The 21,976-nt window shown below is 41.6% G+C and overlaps 1 protein-coding gene and 1 pseudogene across 2 annotated transcripts in view; one reads left to right on the plus strand and one right to left on the minus strand.

Annotated features, from left to right (window-relative positions):
* PLD1 (phospholipase D1) overlaps nt 1-21,976 on the plus strand; it is a 278,672-nt gene that overhangs the window by 40,453 nt on the left and 216,243 nt on the right. The window lies entirely within an intron of this gene.
* Nucleotides 13,144-13,695, minus strand: LOC123465902 (annotated as a pseudogene).

Genomic DNA, 21,976 nt, shown 5'->3' on the forward strand with positions numbered 1-21,976 from the left:
CTGCCTTGTTTACCTGCTCCTCCACCCCCGATACACAGCACACCATGAGCATTAAATACCATGCTGCTACTGCTAAGTCGCTTCAGTCGTGTCCTACTCTGTGCGACCCCATAGACGGCAGCCCAACAGGCTCCCACGTCCCTGGGATTCTCCAGTCAAGGACACTGGAGTGGGTTGCCATTTCCTTCTCCAATGCATGAAAGTGAAAAGTGAAAGTGAAGTTGCTCAGTCGTGTCTGACTCTTAGCGACCCCATGGACTGCAGCCCACCAGGCTCCTCCATCCATGGGATAAACACAAACAATTCACCAGGAACGTTAAAAAGGAGAAAAACGTCCTCAATTTTATTTTCTCAGCCCGTTAATATCTAAGTGAGTTGTTACATGTGCAAATATACTTTAGATTCTTTTCCTGGTGAGTAAATCCATAAGATTTTTTCTTGGATTAATATTATGGTTGTAAAGTTTTTCTTGGGCGCTGTATTTTGTATAGCCAGCTCTTGCAATATGAGAGAAGCTTCAGCCACTTGGGGGCACCCAGGTATTTACTTAGTGAAAAAACTGAAGGAATTGCCAAGGGAAAGTAATTTGATCGTAAGAAAGAAAGGAAAAAATACACAGTAGAGATTAATCCAGAAAGTAGGTTTGTGTTGAACACTGATGACCATATCCTAAGGAAGGAAGTTCACTAGACAGCCTAATTTATTGTACAGAGGCAGTAAAACCCCAGAGAGGTTCCTGTTTATTAATGGGACTTCTGCAGAGGAACGCAGCCTTGGGGATCTCAGATCTCAGGTAGTAGACAAATAGAATGGACAGTGATTGGAAAGAGAATTCAACTGTAAGGTTACCCAGGGCCAAAACAGTGTTTTCTTATTCTCTGTTGTGTGCCGGGTGCCCAGCACTCTGTGGAGATGTGTATCCAATAAATGCTTGTTTTCTGCATAACTTCATGGATGAACTGAGTAAATATATGAAGAGTGTAACCAAAAAATGGGTAGACAGAGGCTGGAAGATTTGAAGCAATGATAGCATGTTAATGAAGGGAGCTAATTAATTAGCATGAGATATAACTACAAGGTATTGCGGGTATTATTAGAAATATTTGCTTGGCTCAAACATTTGCATGAAAGATGAGAACTGGTAAGGAAAATCCCACATCACCTATTCTGGTTGAAATTTTGTCAGGTTGAGCTATTGTGTTATATAAGTTTTTATATAATACGTAGAATTGAATTTTTCTTTTTTTTTCTTTTTTTTTTTTTTTGAATTTTTCATTTGTATTTTGAGTATGTAATCAAACAACACAGAAGCTCAAACAACATGGATGCTCAAATTACAATTTTTATGGTAGCATCCATTGCAAATTTATGATTATAATGTTGCTGTTTGAGGCATAAGAGATTCTGAAATGCCTTTTGAATTCTCAAATAATATTCAATTTATGTTAAATGTATTTTTAGTGTTCCTAATTTTTTTTTATCCTGTTCAAGTTCCTTGAGAATTGGAGACCCAAGCAACTGCTTAGGTAACCTGATTTGGTCGTCAACCCTGATTCAGTAGACAGGAGTTTGGGATGGAGGATCCATCTGACCAGCTATTTTCAGATGGATTTAGGAGTGACTGCTCCTTGGTTTTAGCTTCCTGAGTATTTTCTTCAGTTTTGTAGCTTTGAAAATTCACTTTCATAAAGTCAGCTAGGAGTGAATAAACCCTGCAACATGTGCTAGAAATCAAATTCACTGGGGACTGATGAAGACAGAATACTATTATATTTATCCTGAAAAATTATTATTTCCAATCTAGTTTGGGATATATTAATTATTGGTGGGTAAAATATTCTACCAGGAATTTCTTCCATGGAATCACAATAAGTTCATGAGAACAGAATAAAAGTTCTCTTCCAGTATCACACTGGGCATTTAAATTGGGGTAAGTTTTTTGAAAGACAATTTGGCAATATCTCGTAAGGATAAAGTCTAGATGTCTATGCTAGTTACCTTAGTATTAGACACGGAATGCTGAGCTTCAACTAGGCATTCCTACCATTGTGTTTAACTTTCCCTTAGGAGTATCTCTAAAATATGTCTTTGAACTGGCAATAGCTGTTTATGTGTGCTCAGTCATGTCCGACTCTGTGGCCCCATGGACTGTGTAGCCTGCCAGGCTTCTCTGTCCATGGGCTTCTCCAGACAAGAATACTGGAGTGGGTTGCCCTGCCCTCCTCCGGGGGATCTTCCCGACCCAGGGATCGAACCATGTCTGTTATGTCCCCAGACATATAACCCCCGGCTGGTGGGTTCTTTTACCACTGAGCCTGCAGGGAAGCTAGAATTTTCCAGACAAGAATACTGGAGTGGGTTGCCATTTCGTACTCCAGGGGAGCTTCCTAACACAGGGATTGAACTGGCATCTCTTGCATCTTTTGCATTGGCAGGTAGATTCTTTACCACTAGTGCCACCTGGAAAGCTATTTACTGATTAGCTTTTATGCCAGGCACTATGTGAGGCATTCTGAGTCCAAGTCCAAGGCAAATCATGGGGACGTCCAGATGAGAATGATCCTCTCTAAGGGGGCAGATTCTATAGTTCTCAAATAGCTAAGATACCAGACACAACATCTTAAGAGCTGTGGATGCAGAACTGTGGCAGTTCCAGAGGAATGTGGTCTGTGTTTGACTTAGAGTCTGTGCTTCGGCTGGAGCCTGAAGGATAACAGGTGTGTGTGCCCAGAGACAGGGCAGGTGGAAGGGATGGCCTGGTTTAGGGAGCAGCAAGGGCAAAGGCTCATGGGTGAGGCAGGAGGGGTCTTGCAGAAGGAACGGGAGTTCACTTGCCTGGGACATGATGTGTGTACAGGGGAGAAGGAAGGGATTGGAAGCCCAGGCTGGGGAAGCTGGACTTTTTCCTGTAGTACTTAAATGCCAGTGAGAGTGTGGTAAAATGGTTTTCTTTCTTTCTATTTTTGATAGGTAACAATGCTTAAATGTTATAAAAAGAAATTATCTTGAAATAATTATTAATACTATAAGTCTAATTTTCTTCAGATCCTGCAAATGTGGTATGTGCTTTTTTTAAAAAAAAAAAAAAGTCTTATTTATTTGTTTACCTGTATTTTTGACAGTGCTGGGTCTTCATTGCTGCATGGGCTTTTTCCTAGTTGTGGTGAGTGGGGGCTACTCTGTAGTTGAAGTTTACAGGCCTGTCATTGTGGTGGCTTCTCTTGTGGAGCACAGGTTCTAGGGTGCGTGGCCTTCAGTAGTTGCGGCTCCTGGGCTCTAGAACACAGGCTCAATAATTGCGGTACACAGGCTTACTTGTTCAGCTGCATGTGCGGTCTTCCTGGAGCAGAGATCTAACCCATGTCTCCTGTGTTAGCAGGCAGATTCTTTACCACTGAGCCACCAGGGAAGCCCTGTGGTGTTGCAGGAAGAGGGAACCCTTCCAGGGCCCAAGAATGGGCTCTTGTCTGACACTCAGAAATGAATCATCCAAAGAGACACACGAGCTGACAAAGCAACAGGCTTTATTAGGAAGGGGCACCTGGGCAGACAACAATAGGGTAAGGGAACCCAGGAGAACTGTTCTGCTGCATGGCCCACAGGCTCAGGTTTTATGGTGATAGGATTAGTTTCTGGGTTTTCTTTGTTTAATTATTCTGACTCTGGGTCCCTCCTGGTGGCACATGGCATTGCTCTGCCAAGATGGAGGACAAGGAGAAGGATTCTGGGAGATGGAAGGACATGTGGCATCTCCCTTTGACCTTTCCTGAACTCTTCGAGTGGGTGGTGGCTTATTAGTTCTGTATTCCTTACGAGGACCTCCTGTTGTAAAACAACTCATGCAGGTGGTCACGATGGTGCCTGGCCAGGGTGGATGTTTCAGTCAGTGTGCTTCCCCTAACAACTTCCCCTGAAAGACTTCATACTCAAGATACTTCCTGTGAATTGGGGCAGAGGTCTCTTCCTTCTGTAACTACTTCCTGCTGGGTGTGGGTGTAGTCCTGCCTAGCAGAGCAGAAGTCTTTGATCTAAGTCATGGTCTTCCATACCTTTAACTGGCTTCCACCCTTGTAGTAACAGCAATTTAGCCTGAAACCGCTGGACCCTGTCAGAGATGAAGCAGACAGGGGTCAAACAGGAGGCCAAACACGATGGTCATCACTGGGCCCAGAAAAGGAAGGTAAAATTTGGGGTGAGGGCTGCAGGATGTGTGACTTTCTTCTGATTGGTTGGTGGTGAGGCAACCAGGGTGGTACTCCAGGAATCTTGCAGTCAGCCCAAAGTAATCATCCTCTACCTGGGTGGGGCCCCAGTTCTGCAGAAGAGGATCCTGCCCTAAGGCTGTACTACCACTTGGTTTCTCCTCCCCTGTTTCTGCATCCCCTCCCTTCTCTGATCAGCAGCTGTTTGAAGTTGCCCTTTGGAACTCATGGAAGATCAAGGAGGCTGAATGAAGCCTATATCCTACAAACAAGAAAGGTGGGACACAGAAAGACCCCAAAACCTCACAGAGTCCTGCTCAGTTTTAGTGACTTTTAGCCAGGTAGCCAGTTGCCTAGTTTTATAAAAAGTAAGGTTGCAGTGACTAGTTGCCAACAGACATTGTTTTGATAATGTTCGGGGGCATCCAAGTCTGACTTGACTCAGGAAACTCAAGTTCTTAGCAATACAAAGACTAGTTTGAAATTACACCCATAGTATCACCTTGTTATTTCCTTGGATGTCTGAACCGTAGCTACTCTATTTTGACTTTGAATTGTAATATTCTCCTTAATAGCCAAAACAGATATCACCATTAATAATGTTAGTGTTTCTCTAGGTATGAGAAGATGCAAGAATTGGTACTCATAAAATCTTCTCCTGAAAATAATCTAACTCTCTGAAGACCTGTTCTGCAAATTTTTCCCAGAACACAGAGTACCTCATTCCTGATCTCCATCCTGAACTCCTTTCAGGGATGTTGAAAGTCAGCAGCTGCAGTGGCCATGATTTAATCCTTGTAGAGGTAGATGGCAAACATCAGTTTCCAGTTGGCAGAGCCCCTTCATGGTTATAAATTTAACCATGATTTGTGTGTCGGGGGGAGGTGCATTTCATGACCATGTTGTCCCACTGTACTGAGAAGGCTCATTCCCACTTCTGGCAGATTTCACCATAGGCCACTCAATGTACTGTTAATGGACTAGACCATAAACCAGAATCAAATTCTCTGTCTTATTAGCCTCTTGGTCCAGGAAAATATTCCCTCCTGTTGCTTCTTCCCATATCTTATTGTTGTTGTTCAGTCACCTAGTTGTGTCCGACTCTTTGTGACCCATGGACTACAGCATGCCAGGCCTCGCTTCCCACATCTAGAGTTACATTATTACAATCATTGATCTCATATTTATCTATATATTATTTTATCAGAGGCTCAGTTACACATTTGGAAATGTAGGAAACAGCAATTTTGTAAAAACAGGTGAAATACAAATTACACAGCTAGCAGTATTTAGTAAAGTCATAAGTAAGACTTAAGCTAGAAGCTTTAATGGCTCAGAGGGTAAAGTGTCTGCCTGCAAGGTGGAAAACCTGGGTTCGATCCTTGAAACCTGGGTTCGATCCCTGAGTCAGGAAGATCCCCCGGAGAAGGAAATGGCAACCCACTCCAGTACTCTTGCCTGGAAAATCCCATGGATGGAGAAGCCTGGTGCAGGCTACAGTCCATGGGATTGCAAAGCGACTGAGCGACTTCACTTTCACTTTCATTAGATGTAGCCCAGTATATTCCAGGTCATCTGACTTAGTCTATTTTATATCAATCTTTATCTTTCAGGGAAATTATATATTGGCATTGTCCATAAGGCACACAGCCCAGTTTTGTGGTATTACTAGACTGATTATTTTAAGTATGATTTAATTGTTGCCAATGTAGAGGAGATTTGAAACTTAAATTACTGTAGCCTGGTGGTGTCTACATAAATCCATCCCATAATTGTAGGAGATATTATTCCTTGGCTGAAACTTTGCTTGTTTCTCTGATTGAGCTTATTTTGAGCTTCTGTTACTCTATTACTATTGAGTAATAGGAGAAAACTCGTATTTATGGCCAGGGTCAGAGCAGGCATTATTAATTGACCAGATGTGGGGATTCCACCTAGTAATAACAATCGTGACCTGAACATGACTATAATTTTTCCTTTAAAGTAAATTTCTTCAGGGAAAACCAATTAGAGCCTTGGAGTCAGAAATTCACCAAGGTGACCCAGAAGTACTAGACACAGCCGTAAACCCAATGATTGGACTGATTTCTAAAACTAGCATAGGATCATTTCTATGACAGAAAAGTATTTGATTCACATGCAAAGGTCAAGAAGTTAAGAAAACATTATAAATGATCATACAAGTCACATCAAGAATCTTGGGCTAGCTGTCTATCTCTGATATCTTCTTTTTCTTGTGTTGGTGTGAGTGTAGTTCCTCCTCTCAGAGTCATTTTAAGCTAATTTTGAGGTCAGTCACCCTCTCTATAGCCCAGTCCAGTGCAGGGGCCCTACAAGGGTCCCTGTGTACAGATTGGAGACAGTGCTTCAAAGAATCATGACTGATAACATTTTACTAGGATATATCAGATTTTTAGCAACTCCATATAATCTCTAGAATATCTATATTAGTAATATTTACCATCCAATATAGCCAGCACTGGTGGGTGTATCACTTAGCTTGCTCATACATCACAGTGAGCGTATATGGAGGCTCAAGGTCTAGTGAAGTTGACTCTGCCATCTTGGACCTAGTTGGTTCTATGGCTATGGCATTCCTAACAAAATCCATTTACCCAACTAACTGCAACCCAATCTTAGAAAATCCTGGTCATCCATAACTCATTCTTTTCAGTACTTTTTCATTTCTCACACCTTTTACTGAAAACATTTCCCTTAAAAGTTTTTTTTTTTTCCCACATTGACTTACTTTTCTTATTGATAAATTTGTAACAGAATACCAGGTATTACTTTAATACAGAATTTGTCCCAGTTCATATGAACCTGAAATTCACTTAGGTTAATTTTTTCTTGTATTTAGAATTGTTTGATTTGTAAGTGCTTACTTTTCTTTAAGCCAATTAAATAGATCTCATTTACAAATTAACCACAGTAATATTATCCATAGATATATTCTGAGACATACATATACACAGACAAACATGAGAGATCTAGTTTCATTTTCTAAACTTAGTCATGAATCAGATATCACAATAGAAAATTCACTAATTTATAAATAGCATTTTGAATAAATAAAATTTTTAAACCCTTCTTCCTTTTTTCCCTCAGTCTCAGGAATTAAAGATGATCTAGATAAGTGTTCCTGAGAGCCTGGTCTCAAGGCACAGGGAGAGAAAATCAAACTCTACTAGAACTTGTTCCATCTCAGGGTCAAAATTCTAATTCATTTAATCAAGCTTGCTTTTACTAACTGTGCAAAAAGAACTAGCTTTGGAACTAATTTTTAATACTTTTACCTAAACCAGCTTTCTCTGAGGTCTAAATAACATGGCAGCAGATCTAGACAAAATGGTGGACACACAAAGCAAAATGGCCGTCACAAATCACAACACAGAACACTGTACACAAGCCCAGCCGTCCTAATCAAACACCCCCTGAAACACAAGACTGCAGTCTCTCAGAAAACCTCCTCCAGAGACAGAACTTCAGATCCAAGTACTAACAGAGTAAATGGAAATCTCTCAGGTCTTCAAAGATTTCAAAGGGAGGAAAGGAGGCTAAGTTGAAAGAAGAGGGGGGAGGTGGGGGGCAAAAGGGGTGGCCTTACAGATGTCTCCTGCCCCCTGCAGACACCACCAGATGTTACAGGACTTTACCCTGGGCTTCCAGGGAAGGGAGGACTGGAACTCGACCCTATTGGAAATCAGACCAGAACCAGAATTTGAGTTCTCTGCCAACTGGACACAATCAGAATCCGACCCTCAGCTCAGGCTGAGTCCCTTCTAACAGGCTTCTGCATCCAGGACCAAGGGACAAGAAAAAATGGTAAAGAAGGCCAGGATGAAACAAGAGGGGAAAGGTGGCAGAGGAAGGAGGCCAAAGAGGTAGGCTTATAGATGTCTCCTACCACCTGCAGACACCCAGGAGTTACAGGGCTTTCCCCTGGGCTTCCAGGGAAGGGAGGACTGGTACTCAGCCCTACCAGAAACCAGAGCAGACCAGACAGAACCAGAATCCAAACCAGAAACCATACCAGAACAGAACTGGAATTCGAGTTCTCTGCCAACTGGAGTCCATCAGGCTTTGACCCTCAGCCTAGGCTGAGGCCCTTTGACCAGACTCCTGAATCCAGGACTAGGGGACTAGAAAAAAGGGTAGGGTAGGAAGGGTTAAGAGGAGAAAAGAGAGGGAAGGGGACAGGGGTCAATAAAGTCTCTTGATCTTTACCCTATCGGGGCACTCTGGCCATTTGTCCATGTCAGGAGGAGACCAGGGACAAAAGAGCCTCAGTTGTGGCCACGGGTCTTGTCCACTGGCAGGCGAGTGGTCCCTGAGTACCCCAAGTGGTCAGGATGTCAGCTGCAGCAAAGAAAGTCCCCACCAGAGTTGCTATTCATCGGAAGGGGGAACTGTTCCAGGTTCCAAGAGTGGGCTCTTGTCTAACACTCGGAAATGAATTGTCCAAGGAGACACACAAGCTGACAAAGCGAGTGACTTTATTGGGAAGGGGTGCCCATGGGGAGAGCAATAGGGTAGGGGAACCCAGGAGAACTGCTCTGCCCCATGGCTTCCAGTCTCAGGTTTTATGTGATGGGATTAGTTTCAGGGTCCTTCCTGGTGGCACATGCATTGCTCATCCAAGATGGATGTCAAGGAGAAGGATTCTGGGAGGTGGAAGGACAGATGGCATTTCCTTTTGACCTTTCCTCAACTCTTCTGGTTGTTGGTGGCTTATTAGTTTCATTTTCCTTACCAGGACCTCCTGTCATAAAATAACTCATGAGTGTGGTTACTATGGTACCTGGCCAGGGTGGGTGGTTTCAATCATTGTGCTTCTCCTAACAGTGGTATGTGTTTTGTTTCAAGTAGCAAAATGGTTGTTTTAGTAGTGGGAAATAATAAGGCATAAAGGGATGTGCTGAGAGACAAGAGAATAATTTTTTTCTCTTGTAGCCAGTTTGTTGAAATGAAGTACATTAGTCCCTCAGTCATGTCTGACTCTTTGCTATCCCATGGACTGTAGCCCACCAAGCTCCTCTGTCCATGGAATACTTTCCTCTGTCCAGGCAAGAATACTGGAGTGGGTAGCCATTCCCTTCTTCAGGGGATCTTCCTGACCCAGGGATCAAACCCTTGTCTTCTGCTTTGCAGGCAGATTCTTTACTGTCTGAGCCACCAGGGATGAAAAATCACACCAACTCTTTGTCTTGTATTTCCCAATTTCATGAAAATAAAAACACTTTCTTTAAAAATTACTTTTGAGGACATGAGGGCACATAGTGCCATTGAGTCTTGGAAAGATCAAATTGGTACACAGATTGTCCAAACGCAGAGATTTATAGAGGACAAGAGTGCTGAAAATGCTAGGCCAGGAGGAGTGAGGGAGTTACAGTTAGGAGCATGGACTTAGGAATCAGACATCTGAGTTTAAACCCAAGCTGCACCATCTACCAACTTCTCTGCTCACTTCTGATATCCCAGATGAACAATTTCACCTATGATCCTCTGACTCTGCCACTTTTGCTCTCCATCAATGACCTGTATATTCCCCCTCTACTCACGTCACATCCCATGGTTTACTATTGTGTCACCTTTCTCCTTCCTCTTACTCACTCTCCTGAAAAACCCAACCCTGGTTAAAATCAGGGTTGTCCAGGCATAACCTTGTACCCTACCTAGACACACACACACACACAGCTCTGATGATACTGAATTAATTAACTTAGCTCCTGCATGGACACAGCACTCTCTGGCAATTCTACCATGTTCCCTAGTAAATTCATTCTCTCACTTTACTAGGTGATTATTCCACACCTTTGTCTCTTTACTCAAATCTCCTGCATCCCCTCCTGTCTCTCAGCCAATGATCTTCCTGCTGATTTCAATAGGAAACTAGAAGTAGTGAGAAGAAAAGCCTCTTATTTCCCACCAAATCCTACTGCTGCTGCTGCTAAGTCGCTTCAGTTGTGCCCGACTCTTAGCGACCCTACGGACTGCAGCCTACCAGGCTCCTCCGTCCATGGGATTTTCCAGGCAAGAGTACTGCAGTGGGTTGCCATTGTCTTATAATTCTATTCTTCAAACCCCTACTCTTTGCTACAGAGGAGTTGTGTGTGCTCCTGGCTGAAGTCTATCTCATTCCCCACCCACCATATCCTTTGCTCTTGTCTGTTTGGAACTTTCTTCTACAGTATCCTCCCACTAACTTCATCAAAGTTCCTCTTTTTACTGGATCATTCTTATTCAAACATTTTTTAATATCTCCCTTCTTTAAAAATATCCTCCTTAATCCTTTGTCTCCAGGAAGCTTTGCCCCACCTCTCTGTTCCTCTTTAAAGCAAAACCCTTTGAATAAGTTGTCTGTTTTCTCTGCCTCTAATAACTTACCTCAGACTTTCCACCCCCACTCCGTCTGTTATTATGAATATTTTCAAACATAAAAAAGCTGAAAGAATTTTAAGTGAACTCCCATATAACCACCACCTAGACTCTACAATTAATGTTTTGCTTTATTTGCTTTAATACATATCTTGTCATCTTTTCATTCCGTGACTATTTCATCAATCAAACTTAGGTTTAGGATGCACTTTAAACAAGTTGCAGGCATCAGTACATGCTCTATTAAACACTTCAGTGTGCATATTATTAGTTAGAGTTCAGTATTTATTCATAGTTCTTCTCTCTTTGGAGATTAAGTGACTCACCCAGGGTTCTGACATACGAGTACACCACCTTTGCAATCCAAACCTTCATTAAGATATGGAGCATGACTGTCACCACACAAAGTTCCCTCATGCTCCTTCTCAATCAATCCCCAGCCCATCCTCCCATCTCCTGCCAGAGCCAACCTCTGTTTTGATTTTCCCCCATCATATATATGTCTGGATGTGAGAGTTGGGCTATAAAGAAGGCTGAGTGCTGAAGAATTGGTGCTTTCGAACTGTGGTGCTGGCAGAAGACTCTTGAGAGTCCCTTGGACTGCAAGGAGATCAAGCCAGTCAATCCTAAAGGAAATCAGCGCTGAATATTCATTGGAAGGATGATGCTGCAGCTGAAGCTCCCATACTTGGGTCACTTGGTACAAAGAGCCAACTCATTGGAAAAGACCCTGATGCTGGGAAAGATAGAAGACAGGAGGAGACGGGGATGACAGAAGATGAGATGGTTGGATGGCATCACTGACTCAATGGACATGAGTTCGTGCAAGTTCCAGGAAATGGTGAAGGACAGGGAAGCTTGGTGTGCTGCAATCCAAGTGGGTCAAACACGACTGAGCCACTGAAGAACAACAACATCACATACAATAGCTTGAATTGTACATGTACTCTTTTGTGTATGTTCTTTCACTCAGCATGATGTATTTGAGATTTAGCTGTAAAATATGTGTTATTCATACCTTTCTACTGCTCAGTATTATTCTATTGTTTCTACAACAGTTTGTTTATTCATTTTCCTATTAATGGATCCCTAGGCTGTTTTGGGGCTTCCTAGCTGGTGCTAATGGTAAAGAGCCCGCCTGCCAATGAAGGAGACTTGAGACATGGATTTGATCCCTGGGTCAGGAAGATCTCAGTGGTGACATGGCAACCCACTCCAGAGTTCTTGCCTGGAGAATCCCATGGACAGAGGAACCCGATGGGCTACAGTCCATAGGGCTGCAGAGTCAGACACGACTGAAGCGACTTAGCACATAACACACACAGGCTGTTTTTAGCTTGGGGCTGTTATGAATAAACTTGCCACAAACAAACACAAAGTTCTTTTTTGTGGACGTAGGGTTTCTTTTTGGCTAAATACTTAGGAGTGAAGTTATTGGGTCATAGGGTAGGTGTATTTAGTTTTATAAGAAAAAAATGGTAGTATTGTTTTACACTCTGACCAACAGTACATAAGAGTTTTGATTGTTCTGTTTCCTGGTCAGTATTTGGTTTTGTCAGTTTTTTTTCATGTTTATCCATTCTGGTGAGTATGTAGTGACATCTCATTGTACTTTTTATTATATAAATGTGTCTGATGAATATTAACATTCAGTACTTTTCATGTCCTTATTGATCATTAGTTTATCTTCTTCTGTGAAGTTATCAAATCTTTTGTTCTCTTTTTATTGAATTATAAGCATTCATGACATATCCTAGGTATGAGTTCTTTGTCAGATATATGATTTGCATATGTTTTCTCCCAGACTTTGATTTACCTATTCATTTTCTTTCTTTTTTTTTCTTTCTTTGGCTGCACTGTGTGGCACATGGGATCTTAGTCCCCTGGCCTGGGATCAAACTTGTGCTGCATGCAATGAAGGCACAGAATCTTAGCCACTGGACTGCTAGGGAAGTTCCCTGCCCCAACCTTGCACATATTCATTTTCTTAATGGTGTCTTTTGATGAGCAGAAAATTTTAATTTTGATTGTCTATTTTTTTTAAGTTAATTGCTTTAATATCTAAAAGTTTTATAGTTTTAGCTTTTATATTTAGGTCTATGATACATTTTAAATTAATTTTTATATGTGGTGTGAGGTTGGGGTCAAGATTTATTTATTTTGCCATACAGATATGTAGTTGTCTTAACATCATTTGTTATAAAGCCTTGTCTTTTGCTGTTGGATTTTTCCGTCAACTTGAGAAAATTCAAATGATCATATAAGTGTGAGTCTGTTTCTAAGTTCTCTGTTCTGTCTCACTGATTTTTCTTATTGATCCCATGCCAGTGTCAGACTGATTACTGTAGATTTACTAGTCAAAGTCTTAAAGTCAGGTAGTGTAAGTCCTCCAACTTTGGTCTCATTTTTTGTAATCGATTTGGCTATTCAAGGTCATTTGCATTTCTGTACATTTTAGAATTAGCTTGTCAATTTTTACAAAAAGCCCAGTGAAATGAACATGATTGGGTTTATTGAACTTATAGATCAGTTTGTGGAGAACCTGCATCTTATTTTTTTTTTTTTTTTTTTTTTTTACATAGTGAAAACTTTTATATTTGGAATTAGCCAGCTGGACTCAGTTTAGATGATGCCAATTTTGTTGGCAACATCCAAAGCATCATAGTCGGGAGCCAGTCGAACATATGCCTTCTTCTCTCCATCAGGCCTGATCAGAGTATTGACCTTAGCCACGTCAATGTCATAGAGCTTCTTCACAGCCTGTTTAATTTGGTGCTTGTTGGCCTTGACATCCACAATGAATACCAGTGTGTTGTTGTCTTCTATTTTCTTCATGGCTGACTTGGTGGTGAGGGGGAATTTGATGATGGCATAGTGGTCAAGTTTGTTTCTCCTAGGGGCGCTCTTCCGAGGATATTTGGGCTGCCTCCTGAGCCGCACTGTTTTGGGCCGTCGGAAGGTGGGCGACGTCCGGATCTTCTTTTTTTGTGTGTCTGTGGACACCTTTCAACACTGCTTTCTTGGCCTTCAAAGCCTTTGCTTTGGCTTCAGCTTTAGGAGGAGCAGGGGCTTCCTTCTTCGCCTTCGGCGCCATCTTCATGAAAAAGCGAGAACCTGCGTCTTAATATTTAGTCTTTTAATCCATGAACATGGTATGCCCATTTATTAGATCTTTAATTTCTAACTAACGCACTTATTAGATCTTTAATTTCTCTCAGCAATGTCTTGTAGTCACAGTTTCATTTAAACCTACTCCTTCTAAGTTTTGTGCCCAAATTCCCTGAAGCCACTCTTGTCTAGGTCACCAGTGGCCTCCGTGCTGCTGTATCTGATGGTCAGTTCAGTCTTCCCCTTCCTTCATCTTTCAACTGCCTTTGACATAATTGATCACTCTATCCTTGAAACATTTTGTCCACCTGGCTTTGTCTCCCTATGTTCTCCTAGTCTTCCTCCCATCTCATTGGCAGCTCTTTTTTGGCCTCCTTTGCTGGATCTTTTTCTTTCTGACATTTAGACGTTAGAGGTCCCTGAGCCTCAGTCTTCAGAGTTCTGTCCCTTATCCATTATCAGTCATTTCTCATGGTGTGAATATGTTATATAAAGCCATCACAATGTCTAAAGCCATAAGACTCCCAATTTCATATCTCAATCCTTTATCCAGGACTTAAATATACAAACCCCAGACTTATATATTCAACTTCCTACCCATCTTCATTTGGATACCTAAAAGGTATCTCAAACTTAAACATTCCAAATGGAACTCATGATTTGCCTTTGAAATGTCTTGCACCTTCTGACTCCCTACCATCCACCATGTTCCCCAACTCAGTAACTGGACTTTTATCCTTGTTGCTCATATATCAATCTTACAGTCTTCCTTGGCACCTCTCTTTCTTTTACACTGTGCATCACCCTGTAACCAGGAAAGATTAATTTTGAATTCACACTGGATCTGCTCTGTGACTTTAACCCTTATCTTGCTGCTTTTATTATGCGTGCGCGTGTGCTAAGTAGCTTCAGTCATGTCTGACTCTTTGCAACCCTGTGTACTGTAGCCCACCAGGCTCCTCTGTTCATGGGATTCTGCAGGCAAGAATACTGGAGTGGGTTGCCATACCATCCAGGGGATCTTCCCGACCCAGGGATCAAACCCATGTCTCTTATGTCTCCTGCATTGGCAGGTGAATTCTTTACCACTGGACCACTTGGGTATCTCAAGGCTTCCCACCTGGGCTTCCCAGGTGGCACTAGTATTCATGGGGTTATTCATTCTGCAGTGCATGGGGTTGCAGAGTCAGACATGACTGAGCACAGCACATCTCACATTTGTTATTATAGGCATACATAATGGCCTGCCCCAGGAAGATACCCTGCCCCTGCCCACCTGTGAAGGACTATGACATTCTTAAATTCTTTTTCTGGCAAATGGCTCAGCATCTGGCACCCCTTGACTCTTGCTTACCGGGGTGGCCTAGAAATTCACATTTGAGTAGGCCAGAATCACAGATAGATGTGGCATCTTGGTTGATATGACAGGAGATGTTCCATTTTACACCACCCAAGAAATGACTGTAAGGAAATGAAACTAACACACCTCCCTGCCTGAAGCTTGCCATTCTAGGAGACATTTGCAAGGATTGAATAGTCTTTTTACTTTGTTTCCTCACCTCCCCCATCTCTGATCCATTAAAGAACCTGGCATCCAGGCCCCAGTGAGATGGCTATTTTGAGGCATTAGCCTGTCACCTTCTCAGTCAGCCACCTCCTGAATAAAGTCCCTTCCTTGTCCCAACACCTCCTCTCAGATTTATTGGCCTGTAGTGTGGGGAGCAGAGTGAACTTGGACTCGGTAACAACCCTACATTAGAAAACCCTCTTGGCTCTATCATAGAGCTCTATCTACTTCTTAGCCATCACTCTACTCCAAGCCACCATCATCTCCACCTGGTTTACGCCAATATTCTTCTAAGTAATCTGCTTTGTCTCACTCTATTCTTTATATAACTTAAGTCACCTTTAAAAATGTTTAATCAGAGGAGCATTGCACTCCCATGATTAAAACCTTCTAGAACCTTTCTATTATATTTAGGGGGAAGAGAACTTCTGCAATGGTTTAAAAAGCCTTAGATGATCAGACTTCTCTGTTCGCTCTCTGACTTCACTCCATTCTGTTGCTCTTTCTTTCACAATACTCTTGACTTCATTGGCTTTTTTGTTGTTCTTGCACATTCTAAGCTTTTGGCCTCAGGGCCTTTGTGATTTCTGTTTCTCCTGCCTGTAACCTTTTCCCTAGATAATTATAAATCTTGTTACTTTATTTCCTTCTGGTCTCTGCTTAAGTGTCATCTCCCCAGAGTGGCCTTTTTTGGCCACCCAATGTAAGGAGAGTGTCCCCTCACCCCATGCTCTCCACTTCTTTACTCTGCTTTGGTTTTCTTCTTAGCACTTAGCATTATCTGGTTTGATATGTGTTTTATTTGTTAATCATCTGTTTCCTAGTAAAATACATACAAACTCCCTGAGGTCAGGGACTTTCTGCTTTGAAGGGTTAATACTGTTAACAATGCTTGTCACATAGTAAGTGCTCTATAAATTTATGTTGAAAGAATGACTGTGGGCAAGTTAACCTTGCTGGCCTCATTGTCTTCATCTGAGAAATGGGGGAAATAATGGTATTTACCTCATACAGCAAATGTGAATGCCAAAAAAGATATTGGGTGTAATTGTGGCAATAGTGTTGGCTGATGTGATTATGATTGCTATTCAATAATGTAAATGATCTAGGACTTTCCTGGTGGTGCAGTGGATAGTAATCCACTTGCCAATGCAGGGGACACGGGTTGACCCCTGGTCCAGGAAGATTCCACATGCTGTGGAGTGACATGTGCCACAACTACTGAGCCTGCGAGCCGAAACTACTGAGCCCATGAGCTGAAACTACTGAAAACTGAGCCCCTGGAGCCTGTGCTCTGCAACCAGAGAAGCCCCTGCAATGGGAAGCCTACATACCGCAACTGGAGACAGCCCTCGCAAAGCAACAAAGACCCAGTGCAGCCAAAAATAAGCAAAATATATACATGATTGAACTCTCTTATGATTAATCAACAGATACTTATGCTAAGTAAGGTGGACTTTGCCTGCTGTATACTTTTTACAGTGGTTGATTTCAGAAGTATAACTCACAATCCAGTTATTGGTAACTTAGTTGGAGGGAATAGATATAACTACATGAAAAGTCAAATGCCAACTGAAAGTCGCTCAGTCGTGTCCAATTCTTTGCGACCCCGTGGACTTCACAGTCCATGGAATTCTCCAGGCCAGAATATTGGAGTGGGTAGCTTTTCCCTTCTCCAGGGGATCTTCCCAACCCAAGGATAAAACCCAGGTCTCCCACATTACAGGCAGATTCTTTACCAGTTGAGCCACCAGGGAAGCCCAAGAATACTGGAGTGGGTAGCCTATCGCTTCTCAGTGGATCTTCCCGACCCAGGCAGATTCTTTACCAACTGAGCTATGAGGGAAGCCCTAAATGCCATCGAATATTTAAGTAACCAATCAAGACAACAGAACAGATGTTATCATGCTTAATTAGTTGTCTAATACATTTGCTGATGATGTTCTAGGTCTAAGAAATAAAAGCTTTTTTTTTTTTTTAACTAGAGTCGTCTGAGGAGGCTTCATGGAGCATGTGGATTTGGGCTGCCTCTTGAAATGCTGGGAAGGATTTTAATCCTTTTTTTTTTTTTTTTTTTAATTTTATTTTATTTTTAAACTTTACATAACTGTATTAGTTTTGCCAAATATCAAAATGAATCCGCCACAGGTATACATGTGTTCCCCATCCTGGATTTTAATCCTTTATTGGCCATGAGGTGCATGGGCATCAAAGGCGGGGCAGTGACATAAACCCTAAGGACTAGGGGAGGTAAAGAATGTAATAAATCGGTTTGGCAGGAGGGAGAGGTCTTGTGAGGAAGCAGTTTGAGAGCAGCACAAAGAAAACAAGGTAGGAATGAAAGCAAATGATTCAGGCTACAGGAACTGCCAGGGCGACAGGAAGCCCGTCCTTACTTGGGTTGGACAAGCAAGGAAGGAAGCGCTTCTGCATGGTTAGGAAAGAAGGTAACGCATCACAGGCTTGCCTTCGCCAGGTTCACTCCCTTCTCCCCCACAGTACAAGTGCCCTAGGCTATTACTCTCTGATGCCCAGATAGTAGGTTGACTTGCGAAGTCCATGTGTCCATGTATCCAAGGAGAGGAGCCACAGGAGGACACTGCCCTTCTGTAACCAGAGCCTGTAAGATAACTTTAAACTCTCTCTCTTTTTTTTTTTATCCACAAGAATTCTCACTCAAGTGGCTAGGACTCAAAGGCAAGGGACAGTTTTCACTATGATTTCTTATTTAAAAGAGTAGAAAAACTACATACAAAAACTTAGCATTGGATTTGGGTTCCCTGCATCATTGGGAAGGGGTGGGAGGTGGGAGGGAGGTTCCAGGGGGAGGGAACATTTATGTATCTATGGCTGATTCATGTTTATGTATGGCAGAAACCCACACAATATTGTAACTATCATCCAATTTAAAATAAAATTTTTTAAAAGACTAGAGAAACTTAGAAATTAAAGGCCAACCAATAAACATAATTACATTTTAATATGCATATTAAGAAATACTCATTTTTTTCACTCCTCAATAGTGGATGAAAGTGGGAAAAGAGCATGTTAAGCATTTGCTTCTTTTTTAGAAAAGTATAAAGAAGTAGACTAAGGAACAAATAAAAATATTCATATATTTGTTCCAAAAAAAGAGAAATACTCAGGGTTTTTTCTGAACAACATGAAAGAGAAGTGTATGTCACCCTAAAATATGCTACTTAGGCATATTGATTATTTTGAATTAAAGTTATTTAAGAAACAGCTGATACAAGAATACTCTGATCCTCCTTTGTCTCCCTGAGACCAGGAACTAAATCTCCCAGGTAGAAGGGATCTTCCCTGTACCAGGAGGTTTGAAGGCATCCTCATTGCCAGAGACAGGGAATTCAGGGCCAAGAGGGTTGTATAAACAAACTTTGTTACTTCACTGATTTGCTGGGCCAAGCCCAAACCCCTGTATTTTGTCATTTCTTCACAAATTTATTGTTTCTTTTGTCTAAAAGGTATGAAAGCTACTTTCTTTGGTTACTTCTTTGCATCCCACATTTTTATCAGCTCAGATATATACAAAATTAATTTTTCTCTTGTTAATCTGTCTGTATCAATTTAATTATTAGACCAGCCAAAGAACTTAGAAGGGAAAAATTTTCCTCCCCTACAAGCATATTTGGTCAGTCATGTATAGCCACCTTCTCATTATCATGTGAAAGGAAACACCTTATATGAGAAGAGGCCAGAGTGATCTGTGAACTGATCAGATTGTTTTTTTTAAAAAGGATAGGTTATCTAACCAACTATGAGATAAAATTTGCTTTAATAATATAATTTTATATAGATTTGCATCTAAAAGAATGTGTGTCCATTAAGTTTTTTTATCAGCAAGTTAATAAATGTAACCTTTTGGAGCATTAGAACAGATTTCAGAGCAATTTGTAGTAATTAAGAAAATGATCCTGTAAAAATAAGAGAATCAAAATAAAACAAAAAAAGATGCAAAACAGATATGAGCCATGACAGATGTGGCAGAATAGGGAATGGATATGAAGACAATAAGACACATTGTTGTTAACACAGCCCTGACAACACGTGTCCCAGATTAAATAATGAATGCCGTTGGTGGGCACAGCCAGGAGAGAACAGAGAGCACATTGTTTCAGCCTGTCTATCTATTTTCAGACTAATTGCTTAAGTATAGGCTTCTGTTCTGGTTACAGCCAGAGGAAAATCAAACAGTTGAAATACTGTAAGTCCTGTAATTCACCCCCATCACAAATCAAAATTAAATAAGAGTTAAGAGCAAAGCATCCAAGTAAATTGTTAGGCCTGCCTGCAAATGGAAGCCTGAAGAGAAGCAGGATCTACTTGTACACTCTTCTGTCCTCTCCTGATCAGGTTCTAGCTAATGTGATATGAGGGCTTGTCATCGCCTCTTCTGCACTCAGGACTACAGCTTCAGCTCTGTGGGCGGGGGATGGGGGGGGGGGGGGCGTGGCGGGCAGATCCCAGGTTCCATGCCTGGGACTGGCCCAAGGAGTGGTGTCTTCTTGGGCAGCGGCTTCTCTGAGGTTTCAGGCAGGTTGGTATCACCTGCCTTTTCCTACTTCCTACTGGGTCTTTGTGATGAGCTAGTGAGCTGTACGGAGAAGGTGATGGCACCCCAGTCCAGTACTCTTGCCTGGAAAATCCCATGGGCGGAGGAGCCTGGTAGGCTGCAGTCCATGGGGTCACTAAGAGTTGGACACGACTGAGCGACTTCACTTTCACTTTTTATTTTCATGCATTGGAGAAGGAAATGGCAACCCACTCCAGTGTTCTTGCCTGGAGATTCCCAGGGCCGGGGGAGCCTGGTGGGCTGCCATCTATGGGTCACACAGAGTCAGACACGACTGAAGTGACTTAGCAGCAGCAGCAGTGAGCTGTAACCTGTGAAAGTACTTTGTTGACACAAATGAAGGGATTCTGTTTTTATTATTTTAGAGTGTAGAGTTGGTGGAGGAAAGAACACAAATCAATATCCTTGATTTGAATCCTGGTCATCTTATACTCCGTCTCCCCTTTTCTGAATTCTTTAAGTGTCTTCCTGTGTTACCCGCCCCCCATCCTTTGCATCAGATGTTCTTTGCTTTTTTGAGAGTTTGCAAGGACCCCTTTGGCATTCTAGTGAAGCTAATGAATCCCTTTACAAAATAATGCTTAATGCATTAAATTAAATGCATACTTTCAAGTGAATAAAATTAGAGGTTCTAGGCATTTCTGCAGTAAACATCTTTGCCATAAAGCAGGTTTACTGCACAATTAATTGGCCGTAAGGCAGTTTTGCCGTAAAACAGAAAGTGGTTGACAATTGGTTTCAACTGTGTTATAGCAACTTGATAGAAAATACAGTGATAAGAAAACTTCCTGAAGTGTGAAATAAGAGAGTGTAAAGCCAGGCTGAATACTGTACTAGAAAATGATCAGATCAGATCAGATCAGTCGCTCAGCCGTGTCCGACTCTTTGCGACCCCATGAATCACAGCACGCCAGGCCTCCCTGTCCATCACCAACTCCCAGAGTTCACTCAGACTCACGTCCATTGAGTCAGTGATGCCATCCAGCCATCTCATCCTCTGTCGTCCCGTTCTCCTCTTGCCCCCAATCCCTCCCAGCATCAGGGTCTTTTCCAATGAATCAACTCTTCGCATGAGGTGGCCAAAGTACTGGAGTTTCAGCTTTAGCATCATTCCTTCCAAAGAAATCCCAGGGCTGATCTCCTTCAGAATGGACTGGTTGGATCTCCTTGCAGTCCAAGGGACTCTCAAGAGTCTTCTCCAACACCACAGTTCAAAAGCATCAATTCTTCGGTGCTCAAAAAATGATAACAGTTTGCTAATCCTTTCATGGGGACAGCCATCTCTCTCTTGTCAGAACCAAAAGTTTACCAACCGATGGCAAATATAAAAGTGGAGGCTAGTAATACATGACACTGTTTGAGAATATTACCTATCGATTCTTTAGCTCATTTAGATACATCTCATCTTATAATGTCACCTTTACCAGATTTATCACTCAATATTAGAAGTTGAAGGCAAAGGGAGACTCAAACTCCTCCAATATCCCCAGAATAAATGGTTACATGATTCTTGGTAAATTTTATGAAACTGGTGACATTTTTTGTTATTTGATAGTACAGAACATGATGTAGACAGAATTTTGGTATTTGGCACAGAATCTGGCTTAGGTGATTTGGTGAAATGAGGACTGTCATGTAACATTTAATGTAGTCCACATATGTACTGCTTTATATATATGTTTGTATATGTTATATATATATATAGAGAGAGAGAGAGAAAGAGAGCAGCATCTCTTGTCTGTTCATTCTACTTACAGGGAAATCTGAAGAGTTTTACAGCAGATTTTTTTTTTTTTAATACCATGGAGATGTATATCCAACATTAGACCCTGAATCATTAATGATTGACTTTGAGAAAGGAAGTATCATTGCTTTCACAATTTTTCAAGTAGTTTTAAGGTTTTGTTATTAGTTTTTCAAGTTTCATTATGTCCTTTTTAATGTCCCTATTTTAATTTATTTTCATGATTTTGTCTTTTATAGTAAAGCTGTCGTGCAGCCAATTAGTTGCAAGGCAAAAGTTCTTGCAGCAAAGATTCTTAAGAGAAAATACCAGACTGCATAGCGTTACGAAAGAAACCAATTAGACTGATATACAGTTATCAGTATACCAAAAAAGTAATAACA

The sequence above is a fragment of the Bubalus bubalis genome, chromosome 1 (assembly GCF_019923935.1).
Source record: "Bubalus bubalis isolate 160015118507 breed Murrah chromosome 1, NDDB_SH_1, whole genome shotgun sequence".
Taxonomy (NCBI): domain Eukaryota; kingdom Metazoa; phylum Chordata; class Mammalia; order Artiodactyla; family Bovidae; genus Bubalus; species Bubalus bubalis.